Source organism: Oryx dammah, unplaced genomic scaffold (assembly GCF_014754425.2).
Source record: "Oryx dammah isolate SB20612 unplaced genomic scaffold, SCBI_Odam_1.1 HiC_scaffold_2, whole genome shotgun sequence".
In the NCBI taxonomy this organism is placed as follows: domain Eukaryota; kingdom Metazoa; phylum Chordata; class Mammalia; order Artiodactyla; family Bovidae; genus Oryx; species Oryx dammah.
Genome location: NW_024070186.1, coordinates 104,300,444 through 104,306,636, shown reverse-complemented (window position 1 = coordinate 104,306,636; position 6,193 = coordinate 104,300,444).

The window sequence follows — 6,193 nt, the reverse complement described above, 5'->3', positions numbered from 1 at the left end:
CCATAGGATCGCAATGAGTAGGACACGAATGAGCAACTGAACTGAACTAATCTACAGTAACAGCAGATCAGTGGTTGCCTACAAATGCTGGAAAAGGTATCTTGAGAAGATTTCGGAGGGAAGGATTTCAAATGGACACAAGGAAACTTTTAGAAGGGGCTGATATATTCACTATCTTGATAGTGGTGATGCTTTCAAAGGTACCTAAATATGTTAATTTACAGATCTGTAAAATTTAAATATGCTCATTTTCTTGTATATTGATTATAATACAATGAAGTTCTAAAAAACACATTTGTGGGAATTTCCTGGCAGTCCAGTACTTCCACTGCAGGGGGCAGAGGTTCAGTCCCTGGTCAGGGAACCAAGATTCCATATAACAATGCCCAGCAAGGCCAAAAAACAAACAGAAAAGCCCCACAATACATTGTGTTTAAATATATTAAGTAAAATCCACAAATCCTATGGAGGAGCCAGTATCATTAGCCTACTAGTAACTGATTGAAAATTGTGTTTAGTATAGATTCACACCTATAGAACAAGTTGTTGTTTTTCAGTTGCTCTGTCATGTCGGACTCTTCGCAACCCCATGGACTGCAGCATGCCAGGCTTCCCTGTCCTTCATTATCTCCCAAAGTTTGCTCAACTCATGTCCACTGACTTGGTGATGCCAACCAACCATCTCATCCTCTGCTGTCTCCTCCTCCTTCTGCCTCCAATCTTTCCCAGTGTCAGGGTCTTTTCCAATGAGCTAGCTCTTCACATCAGATGGCCAATGTATTGAAGCTTCAGCATCAGTCCTTCCAATGAATATTCAGAGTTCATTTACTTTATGATTAACTGGTTTGATCTGTTTGCAGTCCAAGGGACTGTCAAGAGTCTTCTCCAACAACACACTTCAAAAGCATCAATTCTTTGGCACTCAGCCTTCTTTATGGTCGAACACTTACATTCATACATGACTACTGGAAAAAATCACAGCTTTGACTCGATGGACCTTTGTCACTAAAGTGGTGTCTCTGCTTTTTAATATACTATCTAGGTTTGTCACAGCTTTTCTTTCAAAGAGTAAGTGTCTTTTAATTTCAGGTCTGCAGTCACCATCCTCAGTGATTTTGGAGCCCAAGAAGATAAATTCTGTCACTGTTTCCATTGTTTTCCTGTCTATTTGCCATGAAGTGATGGGACCAAATGTCATGATCTTTGTTTTTTGAATGTTGAGTTTCAAGCCAGCTTTTTCACTCTCCTCTTTCACCTTCATCAAGAGGCTTTTTAGTTTCTCTTTGCTTTCTGTCATTAGGGTGGTGTCATCGGCATATCTGAAGTTATTGACATTTCTCTCTGGCAATCTTGAGTCCAACTTGAACAATGCAAAGAATAGAGGAAAACAGTAAAATAAAAAGACTAGAGATCTCTTCAAGAAAGTTAGAGATACCAAGGGAACATTTCATGCAGAGATGGGCACAATAAAGTGTAGTAATGGTATGGACCTAACAGAAGTAGAAGCTATTAACAAGAGGTGGCAAGAACACACAGAACTGTACACAAAAGTTCTTAAAGATCCAAATAACCACGATGGTGTGATCATTCACCTAAAGCAAGACATCCTGGAGTGTGAAGTCAAGTGGGCCTTAGGAAGTATTACTATGAAGCTAGTGGAGGTGATGGAATTCCAGCTGACCTATTTCAAATTCTAAAAGATGATGCTGTTAAAGTGCTACAGTCGATATGCTAGCAAATTTGGAAAACAGCAGTGGCCACAGATAAGTTTTCATTCCAATTCCAAAGAAGGGCAATGTCAAAGAAAGTTCAAAGTACCGCACAATTATACTCATTTTACATGCTAGCAAGGTAATGCTCAAAATCCTTTACACTAGGCCTCAAACATACATGAACCAAGAACTTCTAAATGTACAAGCTGGATTTAGAAAAGGCAGAGGAACCAGAGATCAAATTGCCAACATCAGTTGGATTATTGAAAAAGCAAAGGGATTCCAAAAAAACATCTACTCTGCTTCATTGACTATGCTAAAGCTTTTGACTGTGTGGATCATAACAAACTATGGAAAACTGTTAAAGAGATGGGAATACCACACTACCTTACCTGCCTGCTGAGAAACCTATATGCAGGTCAAGAAGCAACAGTTAGAAAAAATGGACTGGTTCTAAATTGGCAAAGGAGTACATCAAAGCTGTATATATAGAACAGGTAATTTTGATAAACCAACCCTTTTGGCATGTCTCATCTATATTCAATGTGTCTTACCAATTTTTGAATAGAAATATCAATTAAATAACTTAGAAAAAATTGTAAAAAAATATAACAGGTTCCATGGAAATCTAACAATAGAAAATTCTAGTTCATTAAAAAATAATGGGGTTTATGTAGAATCTAAAAAAAATGATACAAATGAGTTTATTTACAAAACAGAAATAAGTCCACAGACATGGGAAAAAAATTATGGTTACCAAATTATGTATACTTCAATAAAAACTTAAAAATAAACAAAAATAATGGGGGAGGTCATGAATTCTAAAAACTAAAATATACAGTATTAATTGAAGTCATATCATTTTCTTATTAAATTTCCCATTTTAAAAATAAAAAATTATCATTTTCCTTTTAAAATAAATAAGAGGATAGGACTGTTTCCATTTAACAGATATTAAAATCGAACTTAACTCCAATATGCCATTTTCATAACTTTTTCCTAACTGTTCTTGATAACAAGGATCACAATGTGTTTGGAAGTTTGCTTTGCTCAGTGTAAAAACTTGGTTAAAAATTCAGTTGAATGTCATGGTTTGTCAACAACCAATGCTGCTTAAAGGCATTAACTAGAACATTTACAATAAAGTTAATTCATATAGCATATATGTTTTTAGGACTTGGAAGAAATATAATGTCAGTGAGAAAGCATTCTAATCAAATTTGGAGATACTCTTGTAGAACTATTCTTTGAATTTTTCAGGATTACTAATACATGTTGTTCTCAAATTATTTGTGGCTTAGTAGAGACATGGAATTCACTGGTTTAGGAATGCAAAAACGAATAAACAGTAGAGGTGGGTCATATACTCACTATATCTTTATTCTAATTCCAAGAGAAAATGTAAGTTTTCCTATTCCATCACTCTACTCCAAGGAAGAACAAAGTAATACAAGTCAAGGATAGTGTCAAGATAAAAGTGGCCTCCAAGATAAGGAGAGGAGTGGAGTTTCGGGCAGGAGGAGTAAAGAATACCAAGTTCCCCAACTCACTGCCCAGAGGTGCAAAGACTCAGTTCCAGCAAGGGAGATCTGGGAGGGATTACTGGAAAGGCCTTAGCGAGATAACAACAGGGGTGTACTTGCCATTTCTCCCTTATTCCCTAGCACAGAGGAGGTAGATAATTGCATAAAATCTCAGGATTCCAAGATTGAGATCTTGGCTTTTAACAATTGACAATCAAATGAGAAGGAATGAGAGAATATCCATCTAGGGTTAATTATTATAGTTCTATTAAGAGCCACCCCTAGCCAACAAATCTCTGACGTTTCCCACTGCGGTGTGTATAGGTGTTCTAATATACAGTATTAAGAAATTAGAGAACCATGTTTAACATAGCCCTTCTCTAGGCTAGGTGGTGCTTTAGATTTCTAAGTGTGTCCAGGGACACTTCATTTGATCAAAACCCAATAAAAACGAGGCCTTGTAGAATCTCAGTGAATGGAGGGCACCTAGGACCAGGCTCATGGACATGACACCCGTGCAGTCACACAGGCCCTCCTCCCTCGACTTGTTTCAAAGCTCTGCAGTCGCTGTCTTGAACTTCTGAATAAATTGTGAACAAAGGGTTCTTCATTTTCTGTTTGCATCAAGCTTCAGATTTTATAGGCAGTCTTGAATGTAACAATGTAATATGTGGATTGCAGCTCCCTCCCTGTTGGCATATCTCTTCTGCCTGTGTACCCTACTCCTACTTGCAATATTTTTCAAAAGAGACAGTCATTCAAAGCAACTGCTAAATACACCCTGACAAGCTATGTGTTCCATCATTTCTTAACAAGAATTTTGAAATCTTACAGAGTGCAAATTTATTTAATCTAAAATTTATTTTACATTAAAAAAGAATGCCAGAACTTATGATTGCAGTTTCATGCAGAATGTTTTTCCTTTATATACATCTGCATTGTATCTGCATTCATTTTCACAGAGTAATTGCTTCTGAACCACAACTACATCCACAAGTCTTCAGCCCACATCCACCAGAATGATCTATTCAAAAGTGTTTGACTTTTATCTCCACATGTAAAGTCATGCAGATTTATGGATGGTCCAAGGAAGTGAAGGGAGTACTGACTGATCTTTAATTTGTCCCTTCTTGGCTGCAAATGCCACTGGCAGAAAAATGCCTAAAACTATTTCCTAAGAGACAGCGGCTAGTAAAATTAAGACCTCCTAAGACATGCTTCCAAAGAAGGCAATGGAACCCCACTCCAGTACTCTTGCCTGGAAAATCCCATGGACGGAGGAGCCTGGTAAGCTGCAGTCCATGGGGTCTCGAAGAGTCGGACACGACTGAGCGACTTCCCTTTCACTTTTCACTTTCATGCATTGGAGAAGGAAATGGCAACCCACTCCAGTGTTCTTGCCTGGAGACTCCCAGGGACAGGGGAGCCTGGTGGGCTGCCGTCTATGGAGTTGCACAGAGTTGGACATGACTGAAGAGACTTAGCAGCAGCAGCAGCAACAAGACATGCTTATGATTCAAATAAAGCTAAAATACCAAAAACAAAGTCACTTTATAAGAAAGAAATGACTGGGTCCAGGCCCTACAACACTGAATTTCTCCCTATTGTTTTGTGCTATTTTCTTTAACTAAGCCAAGTTTTAAAGGGTTATGTCTACAGCAGCCTAGGGAACACACACAGATGTGTCTGTTATGGTGAATTAGATTTTCTGGCTGCAGGAAAAGTTACAAGATCTTTATACTGCCTCTTTGGAGTGAATAGAGAGAGCTAATGTGAATAAATGCTGCATTAGAGGTGATGGTAAAAAGAGAAACTGATGGGTAAAACCCACAAAATTAGGATATTCAGACTAATTCCACAAGATTCTGATTTCAAAAATTAAGTAATTTCATATACAATAAATCCCATTCATTTGGACGCTTTCTACTTAAAATTTGTGTAAGTAATATGATAGAACTCTGCTGGGTTACCACTTTTATATAGTAGGCATAAAAATAACTAATGTACATGCAACTGCACAACTCAGATGAGACTTGAACCCACAGGTCAGGACTTGAACCCAGCCAAAACCCAAACTGGGACTTGAACTCAGCCAGAACCCAGGTTGGGACTTGAACCCACTGTTTTTTAGATGACACACTCAATGAAGTTCAGGTACTTGATGTCTCATTGCAGAAAGAATTCAGTGAGAGACAAAGTGATAGGTATTTAGAGAGATACACATTCCATAGAAAGAATGTCTCAAAAGGCAAGAGCAGCCCCAGGGCATGGGGTCGCCTGGGAAAGTAAAAACAGCCAAAGGAGAAACACACTTCATAGAAAGAGTGTGGGCCCCCTCCGAAGGCAAGAAGCCCTGAAACATGGTGGTTGTTGTTCAGTTGCTCAGTCTTGTCTGACTTTTTTCAACCCCGTGGACTGCAGCACACCAGGCTTCACTGTCCTTCACTGCTTCCCAGGGTTGGCTCAAATTCATGTCCATTGAGTCGGTGATGCCATCCAACCATCTCATTCTCTGTTCCCCCGCCCTTCTCCTTTTGTCCTTAATCTTTCCCAGCGTCAAGCTCTTTTCCAATGAGTAGGCTCTATGCATCAGGTGGCCAATTAGTTTTTATGAGCTAAGTAATTTCATAGACTAATGAGTTCAGGTGGTGCTAGTGGTAAAGAACCTGCTGGCCACTACAAGTGACTTAAAGAGACTCAGGTTTGATCCTTGGGTAAGGAAGATCCCCTGAAGAAGGAAATGGCAACTTCAGTATTCTTGCCTGCAAAATCCTATGGACAGAGGAGCCTGACAGGCTACAGTCCATGGAGTCGCAAGAGTTGGTCATGACAGCAACAATAACATAATGAGGTTCAAGTTTACTGGAAGTTTAATCTTCTGCCATCTTGGACCTAGTTGGTTCTAACCAGCTTATCTCATAGCCTCTTGGACCTAGTTGGTTCTAACCAGTTTATCTC